The sequence below is a fragment of the Schistocerca gregaria genome, chromosome 6 (genome assembly GCF_023897955.1).
Source record: "Schistocerca gregaria isolate iqSchGreg1 chromosome 6, iqSchGreg1.2, whole genome shotgun sequence".
Taxonomy (NCBI): Eukaryota; Metazoa; Arthropoda; class Insecta; order Orthoptera; family Acrididae; genus Schistocerca; species Schistocerca gregaria.
Genome location: NC_064925.1, coordinates 94,135,669 through 94,151,097, shown reverse-complemented (window position 1 = coordinate 94,151,097; position 15,429 = coordinate 94,135,669).

Below are 15,429 nucleotides of genomic sequence, written 5' to 3'. Positions count from 1 at the left end.
CGCTTGGGCCTGCCCACTGACTTCACACTGTGGGTAAATATCGCTGTGCTACACTTGCCCGGCCAATACTCGCTGTCCTGTGAAGCGTCCAGTGTGCGCCATTCACGTTTGAGTAATAGGCGGCGTCTGTGTTTACGTTTCTCTATTCGGAGCACACCCTAGGCTGTTTGCTCGAGGCCACGACGACTTTCCCTATCCTCTGACCTTTGAGTGTGGCTACCCGTTCTCTTTATGATGTCAGCTGTCATCGCTCACAGGAGCGGCCTTTTTGTTGTACCGGTCTCTGACAGTGTGAGCGACCACGAACTGTGTTTTGTCTATGCTGTGAGGGAGAGAAAAGTGACTACTACTTTTATGAAGTCCTGCTCGACATAAACGTTTTAGTGTATCATTTCTCAGTGTTGAACGTATAGTAGTCCTTACTTATAACATCACTTAGCAGGTATTAGTACCATCTTCTTTGCAAGGTGTCACTGGAGTCAGCCCAAACAAAAACCTTTTAACAACGACATTCGCGAACATCCGTGCAGTTGAGACGTTGTATTATTTTATTTTTACTACCAATTTCGGCATTCCGTTTGGCGATTTTCAGGCCCCGTATGCATCTCTCATAAATAAACGTTATTGGCGTACAGGGCGAACTGCTCCTGGATATCGTGAATTCTCAACCGTATTTCAAGTGCTTCCTTCGAAAACCGCCAGAATGTTGAAAGTGCAAGCATTTAAACCTGCGTGAATTGTGTAGTAAGGTGCCGGATATCAGTTTGTGGGATGTAGTTCCATGCCCTTTGCACTTGATCGGCCGATACGGAGGAGGTTAATGCTTTTTGTGGATGACGCCTGAATTGTTTCCTGATGATAATGTGCTCCACTGGAGACAGATATAGCGATGTAGCAGACAAAGACAACATGTCAACATCCTGTAGAGCATGTTGGGCTACAGCAGCGGTATGTGGGCGAGCGTTATCCTGTTGGAACACACCCCTTGGCATGCTGTTCATGAATGGAAGCACAACAGTTCGATTCACCACAATGTCGTTCATAATTGCAGTCAGGATGCGTCGGGGCCGCGCGGGATTAGCCGAGCGGTCTGAGGCGCTGTAGTCATAGACTGTGCGGCTGGTCCCGGCGGAGGTTCGAGTTCTCCCTCGGGCATGGGAGTGTGTGTTGTTCCATAGGATAATTTAGATTAAGTAGTGTGTACGCTTAGGGACTGATGACCTTAGCAGTTAAGTCCCATAAGATTTCACACACATTTGAACATTTTTTGATGCGTCGGGTAACCACGAGAGCGCTCCTGCTGTTGTACGAAATGACATCCCAGACCGCAACTGCAAGTGTAGGTCTAGCCCTTCTAAACAACACATTACCATTACTGGCACAGAGGCAGCACCAGCTTTTATCAGAAAACAAAAGAAACTCCCACCCTCCCCTCCAATGAGTCCTCGCTTGACACAATTGAAGTCAAAATAATGGTGGTTTGCGATCAGTTGAAAGCACGCTACAGGACGTCTGGTTCGTTGTCCTTGAAGAAACCAGCTCTAACAGTTCGTTGTGTCACTGCGATGCCAACAGCTGCTCAAATTGCTGCTGCAGATGCAGTATGATGCGGCAGAACCATAGGCCGAACACGTTGGTCTTACCTCTCGAAAGTGCCACGTGTCCTTGCCGAGCCCGTTCTTCTGGCGACCGTTCATTCTCGTGACCACAAGTGCGAGTAACCGTGTGTAGTGGTTATATTCCTGCCCTGTTACATACCATGGTTCAAAGCTAGTGAGCTGTTGATAATGGTGTCTTTGTCACCTTAAAGGCGTTATTGACTACCGCCAACTCGCCATGTCCAGTCTCAAAGATAACTAACGCTCACCATCGTAACAGAGTTTATTTAAAGCAGGTCTGACTTCATCCTCACAATGGCGCTGCTAGCGCCACTCTTAAGCAGTTGGCACGAAATATGACTGGACATCACCATTCAGATGTAGAAACGTACCTACCAACTTTCGCTTATGTCGCACGACTCCTCTTGGTATTGCGATTTTTTTTCCTCCGTGCATTTTCTGTTCGTTCCCAGAGAGTCAAGACTAATTAAGTCATACCTTCTGCTTCTGATTAGCTGATTATTAAGTACTTGACAAAGCGCTGTTGCATGTCCACAATGAATCAACAGAGACCAAACAAATACTGGTCAGCACGTCTTTCGTGCGACGCTCAGCACCGATCGAAAGAGTCTGTTTGTTTCACGTTACAAACAAAATTATTTTTAAGGCCCAGTTGTGTCTATTCGAAAGAACGGTCCAAAATTAGTCTAGCGTAATATTCCATTTACCGACGTGTATTAATAGGGCCAGTAAAACTCTAAGAATAATCAAAATCTTTGCAATGACAGCACCACATTGACCCGCGCTGATTCCTACAGCCAGTCAGAAGCGCTCCTTAGTCGCTGTTGGAGTACCAATCATTCTTTGTGTTTTACTGTTCCTGTTAATAAACGTCGATAAAACAAATAACGCGGTGGAGTAATCTTGGACCGCTGTGTCGACTGGGTATGTAAAATATCATTTTATTTGTCATGGAAAACCGATAGATTCTTTCCGTAGACGCTGGGAGTCGTATGAAAAATGTGACAAGCAGGATTTCCTTGGGCTCACGCCAGCTACACATTGCAAAAACTAAATTACAAATATAAGCTGCAACACTAGAGAAAGTGCGCCTTACGATTCGTAAGAGAAATAGCCTTTAATAGTTGCCAGTAGATAACTTTTCTTCAATTGTAAGCAGTGGTACTGCGCAATAGCTGTAAAATTAATTCTTTAAATTTCGATACTTACTAACCACTGCTCTCTCTGTAGAGAAATATTCCATATATGTCTTTACTCAATGCCATATTTTCGTGTAAATTACGTCCATAGTGTGAATGTACTGTCACAAATATGTGCGTGTATTTCTGTGTTATTTATTTTCAGACAATCGTCTTGATCCTAAACAACACTCACCGAAAGTGAATTGCTGCGTCTGTCAAAGCTAAAATTGTTGGACAACTTCTGAAGAAAGAAACTCACAGAATTTCCAAAACAGCGGTTCGCGTAGTATCAATTACTGAGAAAAAATGAGTGGAACAAACTCCAATAAATCTATTCGAAAACAAGTCTGAGCAAGTGGTCAGCATAAGAGGAGATTCATTAACTGTGTTTTGGTTTACAGCGGAAATAGAACTGAAGAATGAGAATCCTTCATTATAATCTTAAATGGAATTATTGTTGTATCTGATACTATTTAATATTGCCTACTTTGTTCTAGTACGCGTTTAAAATTACCATCTCCGCTGGTGTATATGTATGCTCTAAGTACTATGGGACATCTAAGGTCATCAGTCCCCTAGAACTTAGAACTACTTAAACCTAACTAACCTAAGGACATCACACACATCCATGTCCAAGGCAGGATTCGAACCTGCAGCGGTCGCGCGTTTCCAGACTGTAGCGCCTAGATCCGCTCGGCAACTCCGGCTGGCAGTGGATGAATCCCAGAGCGATAATCAAACATTAACGCCATCATATCTCGAGCGAAGAGTCCACGAGAACATTCCAGAGAGAGAGACTGAAAAGTGGTCGTTTACAACGAGACTGATTTAAGAACTATATAGAAAAATCATGTAGCAGAGAGCAGAGTCAGTATTCACTTTCGCTACCGAGCATACAGGGGGCAATGACGCTCCTTAGCAGCACATGAAGCAGCAGGAAACACTTTGCCTACGAGGTGGACACACAGTAACAACAAGCTAATTAGTGTTTACAAGATTCATTGAAATAGTGCTGAACAGTGACTGCCTGTCGCTGACTCAGGGAATTAGTCAAGCGGAATTTCAGTGATTAGCAGGAACAAGTTGTTGCTTTAATTTTCAGCCATAATGGCTATATTTGTGAACCGTGACTGTGTGGGATAATTATTTATTTCAAGTTTCTTCTACCAGTAATTTTTATTTCATGCTTAATCTAACATAATGCAACGCGTTTCGAACATGTTTGTTCATCTTCAGGCTTTTATACATACATACATACAGAGAAATGTTACTTAAAATAGTCTTAAACTAGATTAATCTAGAACTCTTTGTCTATTGTTTTTTACTGTAGCTGCTGGTGTGGCATTTGAGGGGAAGGAGAGGGCCAGTGTATGGCTAGAAATCGAAGTCACTGGTGTCTTCTGCTGGTTTTCTTCCTTGTGGTTGACTATGTATATCACAGCCTGTATAGGATACAGATAGATTTGCATTAGTTATGTGTTACGTAAATATTGTGAAAGCCTTTTATATGACAGTTGATCCATTACAATTTCATCATTTGCTGCTTCACTTGCATCACTGTTGTAATGGTGGAGCTGTTGATTGACATAACACGATTACCTCTTGGCACCTGTCTTTTGTAAGATAGGGAAAGTGGTTTCTAAATATTAGCCTAGTAGTTCCCAGTGTTGATGATTGATTACTTAGGCCGATTTTCCGGTAGATATCAGACCGAGAGACCGTAAAGCACTCGCCTCTGACAGAGACTCTTTCTAGCAATTATTGAAAGCATTTGACGTGCTCATAAGGTGTTTGGTTCATCATCTCACTAAGTAAATGTTTTTGTTGTAACATAAATTGATTAAAGAAAGAGTAATAACTTGCTACCTCAGCCAGCCTATTCCTCTGTTACCTAAGACCCTCCAGCCTCCCTATAAATGTTGATAACAACACTATAAGTTTGATAAAACAGAAACTAAACACTCAATTTTGTTACCATCCTGATTGGGCCACGCAGAGGTAGGTAATCCGTGCCAGGACGCGACGACACGATGTGATAGTCAGTCAAAAGATACTCAGTAACCTTGACGCAGTGCAAGCCACTTTATTTTATCTTGTGGTGAAGACTTAGGAATATATACAAGTTTTTTAATGGATCGAGTAGAAAATAAAATAAAAAGAGCTACTCACACTGTGTCTATATTAGAGCTTAAGGATCGAATAGTGAGATTCCAAACATGTTACGTACAAATTTACAGTCTAAAATCGTTGCTGATTGTGAATATTGATGCCAATGTAAATATAAATACTTGGATTCGAAAGCAGACACCTCCCTCCTTGAGTTTCGAAACTATTAGACCATCTGAGAACTGAGTTCAGCTTGCTCAGCTCGTATAACAATATCCACAAAATTCTTTTTGTCATACCAGGTGTCTTTAACACTGCGTATGGCGTAAAATTTACTGTGAAAGCAAAGAACAAATTTTTAATAAAGAAGTAGAAATCAGTCAATTTTGAGAAAATCGCAATGATGATAATGACTTGTGTCAAGCCAGGGGAATCTGTGACTCGAAATACTATCACTCAGCCACAAGCTAATGTGAAAATAAATTAAGTGAATTTGGTAACCATCATTATTAACATATATTATAGGAAGTTCACAGGATGAACTTTTCAATATATTGCAGCACAATAATCAGTTGTAAAAGTGTCTAAAATTTTTGCATGTAAAATACAAAGTATGAGCCAATTTGAAAGCTCATTTGTTGAAACAGTCTGTTCAGGAAGGCATGTACACTTTTATAGAGTAAGACATATTTTTAGAAAAGAAAGTTCTCCTTAAGCCACAGTATAATACGTACTTCATGCTCTTCAAGAACAACTGGCAGCGTCACACTTTGGACACTGAGCGTCGATAGTGTCGTAAGATCTCTGCAGCACTAACACGTCATTTTCAGGCACCTGAAAGTTACTAAAGCAGTTCTTATTTAGCTCATTGTCGTTTAAGAAAGGAGGTAGTCAGCATGATCTTTCGCGAATTATAGCAACTAATGCATCACACAATTTTAACTTTAGTTACTTCGGAAATTCAAGAAACAGTTGAGAAACGGCGCCTTTATCACTCTTTTCTCTTTCGCGTATTCACGGTTTTTCTATCCGAAGATTAACACAAATATTTTTCACTGTGTTGGGTTCCCTGGAAAATACATGCATTTTAACGCTGCAAGTGAAGAAAGTGAAGAGACGTAGACTTTTTCAGGTACTGTTAACATATATTTAACACAATTTAAGAGAGTTTGAGAGGGAGCGCAATAAATCGGTACAGTTAATGAAACAATGTCAGCTCATTTATTTTGTCCATGACGGCTACGGAATTATGATTTCCTTCAGTCAGTTTTAATGTGTGGCGCTAACTACCTATTAACAGTGCAAAATCCCTTGTTCATCTTCAGGCCCTGAAACACATCTCATCTACGCCAAGTTCTTTGGTTTCATCATTTTTAATGACAGTAGTGTGGACCAACACAAGAAAAAAATACACAGTAACATTTGTTCTCTGCGCGCTTATGATGTGCATTTTAGAGCGCATACTTACTTCAGTTTCTATATTCTCGTTTCGGACTACTTTACCACCTACCCTATAATACTACCTTAGGAGTAACGGTACACGTATTTCACTGTCAGAGATATCAGAAGGTTTTAGATTATCGACCAGATTGATTTCACACTAGGGTCACATTCCTCACACTGATAAATTTACCTTTCTCTATCAACCCTTAAGGTTTGTAACATCATCACGGGATCAAACTGTGTAAGCAAAACTTTTAAATTGTCGTGATCATTTCCATCGCAACGGTGTCTTCCTAAAATGCGCTTCGACATCATCCGCCCACTCGAATAAAGACACTACATCGAAATAGTACTTGAAGTCCTGAGTGCTGGTAGCTTCATAGTGACAGCCATTCGCATGCACTATTCTGTCTCTCTGATCAGGCTTAAGTTGACCGAAAACACTGTCACACTCGTGTCCATATCTAGCATAATCCAAACACCGCTTCAAGTAACGCTTACCTGTGCTGTCCCATAAAACTGATATGACACAGACGTGTGACGAATCTCATAGGTTCCTTCCGCACTAGTCTTAGTACCAATTTGTAAAGATAAAACTTTTCGACTCCAGGAGGCTTTCCGCGAGATGCGTCATTAACTAATGGAACACTTTTTCTCCTGAAAACAGGAATCCATTGCAACATTTTATTCCCCAGTTTTTTTCGACACATGACCCGTTCTTTCAACACAATCTCCGTTGAATGGGATGGACCTACACCACCTTTCGTAGAGAGCCTGTATGCCCATTTGGTACCACGCCACTGGTCGACGTCGAAGTCCAGGACTTTCTGTAACAATAATCTCCCCATTATCCTCATACTGCTTCCCACGGAGGGTACCCTTCTTTGGATCAAACAGCTGGATATCTGAAGGTCGACATACGGGCTGTAAGGTGATGAAGAACAGCCCAGTGAATTTTGTGAGTTCCTCTCACGTGCAAAGACTTATGTGAGGCCTTGCGTTATAATGGAGAAGGAGATCTTTTGCATTTTTCATTTTTTTAAGGGTAGCACAATACACGTCAGAGTTGATCGTTGCACCATGATGGAGGACATTAAATAGAATAACCTCTTCAGAGGCCTAGAAGAGCGAAGGTGCAGCTTTGAAGTCTCTCTTCGGAGGAGAGGTGGTGTGGTATATCATGGATTGACGTTTTGTTTCCGATTCGAAGTGAAGAACCCGTGTTTCATCACCTGTGACGGTTTGGACGAAAAATTGTCACGATCAGCTTCGTAACGTGGAAGCAGTGCCACACAGATGGTCCTTCGTTGCCCTTTATGGTCTTCTGTAAGGCGGCGAGGAACTCACCTTTGAGTTGCTGAGAATTTTTCCGGGTTGCATGGCCGTGGTCCATGGAATTCTTCAGTCCCTGAAGTTTCGTCCAAGGCTGCGTTCGACATCTTCGGAGGTGCTCCTGGTTGTGCTGAGTCTTGCCGACAGACGAGTCGGACGTCGAAGAGCGGCCTAAATACCGTGGAAAATGGTCGTGGTCTGGATTTCACGTGATAGCAGAGATAAAAATTGTCAAAGATAAAATCTTTTAACTATCGATTATCGTACGTCAAAAATAAAAACCTCTCATCGATTCTGTAGCGTCACAGTCCGTATATCACCGAGTTTCATGGCTTCTTCTTTTCTGTTAAGATTATCCCCATGTTAAAATATTTCGATGGCTTCTCTACATAGCCATGGATAATAGTTCGTCATAGTACATAAAACTTGTTTCCGAAAATTTCACTACGCGATCACCTGATTGAAGAGCATGTTGCGCTACTGCTGATTTGTCTGTTTTCCCTAGTCGGCAAAGACTTTTATGTTTCTTCAATCGTGTATTCACACTTCTCTTTGCAGTTCCAATGTAGACCTTACCACACGTACACGGAACCTTATATACACCACTTCCAGACAGAGGGGGATGTTTATCCTTAACGGAACGAAGTGCTTGGCCTATTTACTTAGTGGGTCTGAAAATCGGTCGAACGTCATGTTTCCTTAGAATTTTGCCCTTCTGAACCGTCACTTTTTTGATGAAGGGTAGAGAAACTGTGTTCTTCCATCGCTGTTTCATATCGTTGTCTTTAGGCCTACTGTTATTCAGTCGCTAAACTCTATTTATTTCCTTACTAGAGTACCCATTCTTCGCAAAAGCCAGCTTTAGATTTTTTAACTCGGCGTCCATGTGTTCCGGCGTACGAATCCTTTTAGCTCTGTCCACTAGACTTTAAATTACACCGCTTTACTGTTGTGGATGATGATTGGAGTCTTATGCAAGTATCTGTCGGTATGGGTGACATTCCGAAAGACTTTATGTTTCAAGTTGCCATCAGCCTGTCTCATGACGAAGACATCCAAGAAGGATACAGCATTGTCTTTCTCCATTTCCATGGTAAACTGGATTTTTTGATGTATACTATTTAAATAACAAAATAATTCCTCTAAAGCTTTTTTGCCATGTGGCCAAATAACAAATGTATCATCCACGTATCGATATGATCGACATGGTTTCTTACTCGCTTTTTCCAGAGCTAATTGTTCGAATTTTTCCATGTAAAAGTTAGCAATCGTAGGACTCAATGTGTTACCTATAGCCACACCATCAACCTGCACATAAAACTCATCTTCCCACTGGAACTGACTAGAGGTAAGGCAGTGTCTGAAAACAGCAGTAAAATCCGCTGGGAAAACATCCACTATGTAAACCACAACCTCGTTGAGCGGAATCATAATAAATAAAGACACTATGTCAAAACTGAAAAGAATATCCTCGGGCGCCAATCACTCAAGCTTCTCAATAAAATGACTTGAGTCTTTTACATAAGAATCAGTTTTGCCAATATATGGTTGTAAACTAGTTGTCAGGTATCTTACTATTTGGTACGTTGGGGAATTAATAGCACTGACAATGGGTCTCAGAGGAAGGTTAATATTATGAACTTTAGGTAGGCCATAAAGTCTGGGACACATTGCTTCACTCTTCAACAAAGCCAAACGTGAAATCCAGACCACGCCCACTTTCCACGGTATTTAGGCCGATCGTCCACGTCCGACTCGTCTGTCGGCAAGACTCAGCACAATCACTAATATGTCCAACGTAGCCTTGGACGAAACGTCAGGGATTGAAGAATTTCATGGACCACGGACATACAACCCGGAAAAATTCTCAGCAGCCGGTCGTGAAAGCCATCATTGCATCACCTTTGAGTACCCCAACTGATGGGCGAGTGTGTCAGCAGTACCGAAAGAAGAGTGCAGTTCTGCAGCAAGGCGTTTGATTGTGATCCGTCAATCTCCTCGAATGGAGAGTCCACACGTTGGAGCATTGCACGAGTCACAGACCTATGCGGAAGGCTGGCACACAGGAGATCCCACAGGTTTGGGCGACCTTGTTGCAATAGACATCGCGCCAGAAGTCGCCGTGCATTTGTTCACTGCCAAAGCTCCGTACATGTTCGAATATATGTGACGAGTATATGTGATGCTCTCGTTTTCCGCCATAAGAAACGCAAAGACAACTCTCTGCTTGGAACGCACTTCCATTACCGACATCAATTTGAAGGCTACGTGTAGCACGGCCACCAATTGGAACGTCATGAAACTATAGGGGCTGAACCGTGAGTGTTCCACGATATCCCACAACAAATTTCGCAGTTTTTTGACGGAAGTTGGCCGAGAAAAAAGATGTGTTATATTACGTCCTGTACGCCTCTCGTGCAATCGGGATAGAGCTGTTTTCATGAGAACCGGCAGCAAGCCAACGTCAACAAAAGTAGTTCAAGTATACATTCCAACATCACAGACACAACATAAAGACATAGAGAAAACATGTGAGGACATTGAACCGGCAGTTCAGTATGTAAAGAGGCATAATCTAATAAACATAGGGGATTTGAACACAGTAAAGGGAAAGTAAAAGAATACAGGTTTGATGCGACCCACACCGATATCTTGTGTGAACAATTTCATCTAAGAGTAGCACTTGCTTCATACGTCCTCAATTATTTCTTGGATGGATTCCAATCTTTATTTTCCAACACAGCTTTTACTTTCTAATGTTTCCTGTAGTACTACCACAGTTATTCCCCCATTTCTTAACACATATCATTCTACTCCAGCCATTCTTCATTTCAGTGTTTGCCATACACTCTCATCTTCATTGATTCTGCGGAGAACTTCTTCATCGCCTATATGCACCTTTATCGTTTCAGAATTGTTCCCTGATATCTTATGACACGTCCTAACCACCTTTCTAGTGCATTTTGTGCCCTACATCCCCTGCACGAAGATTGATCTCGTGCAAGCCACTCCAAGCGCCTTGGAGGTTGCAAAGTACTGGGCACATGTAATATAAATACAATCTGTATATATATATATATATATATATATATATATATATATATATATATATATATATATATATATATATGCATGGGTACTGTAAATGTGTATGTTTCTGATTAGCGAATAAATAAACCAACTGTCCCATGTTCATGTCAGTGTTGATTAATTAATTTGTTTGTTTCATGTTCCATAGATCATTTGTACGATAAATTAATGTTTATACATGAATACATATTGAAAATTTGTAAAGTTTTTTTAAAAAAATATGTACAGATATGAGTTATTAACTGCTGCCCACCGCCTTTTACACATTACAGTAACAAAAATTCTTCTACTGAATAAAAATGGTTCAAATGGCTCTGAGCACTATGGGACTTAACTGCTGTGGTCATCAGTCCCTAGAACTTAGAACTATTTAAACCTAACTAACCTAAGGACATCACACACATCCATGCCAGAGGCAGGATTCGAACCTGCGACCGTAGCGGTCGCACAGTTCCAGACTGTACCGCCTAGAACCACTCGGCCAATCCGGCCTGCTCTACCGAATAGAAGCATTTGCCAAGGAGTAACATTTTCAGTTTATTTTCAAATTTTACTTTGCTATCTGTCATAAATTTTATAATCACTTGGAAAGACACCAAAAATTTTAGTCGCAGCATTGTGCATCCCTTTGTCTGCCAAAGACAACCTTAATGCGGAGTAATGAAAGTCATTTTTTCTTCTAGTATTGCAATTATGTACATCATTGCTGCTTTTGAACTTTAGTTGATTATTTGCGATTAAATTCGTGGTGGGCGGTATAAATGTACTGTGAAACAATACTCAGGATCTCAACTCCTTAAACAGATATCTACAAAATAATGGTGGGTATGCATCACATATTATTGTTATCAGGCATTGAAGACTTTCTTTCTTACAGATTGGTCACCCAACGAGATTATTCCCTATGACATTACTCAATCAAAGTATGCTAAATTTATCAGTTTACTAATTTGTCTCTCCCCAAGATTTGCAATGATTCCAGCGACAAAGGTGGCTGAAGTAAGCTGGTTTGAGTTTCAAAGAGTGATTTTTGCAGTTTAAATTCTCATCAATGAGGACACCTAAGAAGGAAGGAAGGAAGATTACAGTTTAACGTCTCGTCGACAGCGAGGTTAAATGGTTCAAATGGCTCTGCGCACTATGAGACTTAACTTCTGAGGTCATCCGTCCCCTAGAACTTAGAACTACTTAAACCTAACCAACATAAGGACATCACCCACATCCATGCCTGAGGCAGGATTCGAACCTGCGAACTTAGCAACCACGCGGTTCTAGACTGTAGCGCCTAGAACCGGCCGGCCAGCAGGCCGGCTGCGAGGTTACTAGTGACAGGACGCGTAAGGATTCTGAAGGTTAAAACTTATTTATTACTTCCGCAACATGTTAAATATAACATTGATTCTGCGCACAACCTATTCATTCCTTGTATACATTTTTTTCTTCTCGCAGCGCAACGGTTGCTCCATTAAATTACTGGCGATTAGTCGCATAAATTCCACTTTTCTTCTAATATGTGAACCGTGTAGGGTTAGGCCATCTTCAGCCTGAGCCGAATGAAGATTTCAAAACGTTTTGTCTCTTTAAAATAAAGGGTGAGAACATTCGCAGAAAACTAGACAGTGAAAATATTAAGTACATTGTTAATTATTTCTTTTGTTTCTGTATGTATGCTTGGACTGTCTACAGTACTAGTGTCATCTCCAAACTAATTCAGCCTGTCTTGCACTGACCGAAAGATCGGTTACAAATACGAGAAACAATAGTAGACCTGAGATTGAGTCTTAGGGTACCTCACTCGTGATTCCCCCCCCCCCCCCCCCCCAGTCAGAGTAATGTCCCCAAACTACATTGATTGAATGTCTAAATACAATTCCTGCATTCTTCTGGTTAGATATAACATTATTCAATGGTTAGCTATACAATTCATACCGTTAAACTTCATCTAGGACAATATTCTGTTTGATACAATCAAGTGCACTAAATAAATTTAATGCATGTAAAACTTGGCGAGTGAAATTGTAAATTGCATTCTCAGAAGAATAATTCTTGTGAAGTCCACATTGTTATTTGTTGAGGATATTATTGTTGCCCCATGAGAAACTGTTCAAGAATGCGACATCTTTACAAACATTTTGGAAAATGTTCCAGTCTTCCCTGATTATGCGCACAACCTATTCATTCCTTGTATGCATTTTTTTCTTCTCGCGGCGCAACGGTTCCTCCATTAAATTACTGGCGATTAGTCGCATAAATTCCACTTTTCTTCTAATATGTGAACCGTGTAGGGTTAGGCCATCATCAGCCTGAGGCGAATGTAGTCAGTCTGAAGATTACCGAATCGAACACCTCCAAAATATTGGAAGAAGAATTGGTATTTATGCTGCAGCACGCCGAAATTTGACAGCACACTCTATATTCCTTACCAGTCCAGTTAATTTTTGACACCCTCTCAAAACGCTATGTTTCAAACGCTTCAGCTCTCTTCGTTTCCAGTTTCCCAACGTTTATTTATTCCAAAATGACCTGTGTGTACACTGCTTCATTCATGTCTTCTCTCGTCATTTTAGTAGTTCCTTCTGTTTTCGAAAAGTTGAAGTAACTTTCCTGCTACCGAGAGTTTCTTCATATGTATGTTATTTCTATCTGTCCAGCTTCTGTGTTTACCCTTATTGGTTAGGTCCATTCCTCTTTAATTGACATTCATACAGTGATATTCCTTAGTATCTATAACAGCAAATTTCAACACGTATGATCATTCCTCACTATTTCAGGATCCGATTTCTTTCCACACTCCTCCTTCCATACGATTCTCATAAACTTCAGCCTCTGTTATCGTCCAGTTGGCCACACCAAAGCCGAAAACGCACATCGATACCACAGATGTTAGTAACGTCTCACTGCAATCCACAGTAACATATCGGACACATTTCTTTGAACTATGCCTCACTCTCAGCACCGCAGTGCACTCACACAGAGGTCAGTATAGAGCCGAGCTTGACCTCAGCTACAGCAGTCAACTTCGTCGATTAGGACTGAAGAGTTATAGAAGTCCCAGACGGAAATGGATATTTCTGTAAATGTTGAACACTGTACTTCAAGAGAAGAGTTGTAATTGCAGCCATGATGTGATGCTGTAACAGTCAGTGTCACTTGTAAATTATCAAGCACCTCAGTGAGAAACGACTGTATCAAGGTAAGTAAATCTTTTTGTCATTTGTTGTAGTTGTTGTGAGCCACCTCCCACAATAGTGAAAGAACCCACAATTATGCCAGGTCGATTATAATTTCGTCTTGTGGTAAGACGGTCTATACATTATCGTCATTGTATTGAGGCAGCTATATCTGCTCCTACGAATGACTTCTAATGAAATATCCAAGATCGGAATTTCTGCCTGACCATGATGTAATGTAGCTGGAATATTCTTTTGTCTTCAGGACTGAGCCGTGTGTGGCTATCGTTATCGCCATTATGTATTTTACACCCTGTTTTTAACGTACTTCCACCTCAGTACGTTAATTTAAATTACTACTGTCACTGAATTGCTGCTTTACCTGATCATGAGCGACGTCAGCAGTGCGTATCGATATATCTCCTGTCGTAATATCTTTGCTTGACTGCTATTACTTCCCGGTCGTTGTCTGTCGTAAGTCAGTGTCAGAAGTTCGGATCGCGAGTTCGGGCTGGCAGTCTGTTGGAACGAGTCTGGAGTGCGGTCCGGACCTGCAATTCGGGGAGTTACAATGCGGCACTAGTGCAGTCGGGTTGGAGTAGCAATGAGGTCTGCGTCGACATGGCTCGCCCGACCATTGGCAGCACGCATCACTTGAGCTGGGCCACGGACTTGGTGGACCGGTGGTCGGTCGTCCTACCGGTCGACGCGTTTTGGCTCGCCGATCATTCATGAGTCGGCCGTGTGTGTGGGCATAGACTCCCGATTTGTCTTCCTGCGTGTTTAGTTACTGTTGAGTGTCGTTCAGGTCTTCGTGCAAGTGTTTGTCAGGTTGTGTGTGTAGTTGTCGTGATTTCTTTGAGAAGTTATTTTAAATGTTGTCGGCATAGTGGCTCAGAGAGGTCGGCCGTCTCAACGGGCAACTGGTTCTCAGAGCGCTTATGGGCCACTTCGGTTAACATCATGTCGAACTTGGGTCGGTCCTTTACTGGTGCAGGGTTATCTTTTAGGCCAGTGGGCGTGTTTCCTGTGCACGGTTGGCTCCGAACCAGTATTTCCGCCGTCGTGTTTCTGGAAGTGAGTGGGAGACGCACCAGCAGTGCAGTCGCGACGGATCAGCACTCGCGGACGGACCAGCAGGAAGTCGGTCGGTTGCTGCGGGCCAGGGATAATGTCTCCGCACGATGCAGTCGCTGGGTCCGCTTCCGCTCCCTGCGCAGTGTCGGAGCGTGTGTGGAGCTGTCCGATCGCTACGAGCTTCGCGGTTCACCGACCCAGCCCGTCAAATTTGAGTAGTAGTTTCAACTACCCAAGCCACGGCCATTCATGTTCTGTGCTTCTCGTAACTTCTGTGTGTTTGAGTTCTCATGTACTGATTGACTGGAAACAAGTCGTTGTGTCGGTCGGTCCGTGGCTGTCTCCTGGTTGGGATCCGACGGATCAAGTGTAGTTGGGCTCACCACCAGTCTCGCGTAAGTGAACGTGGGC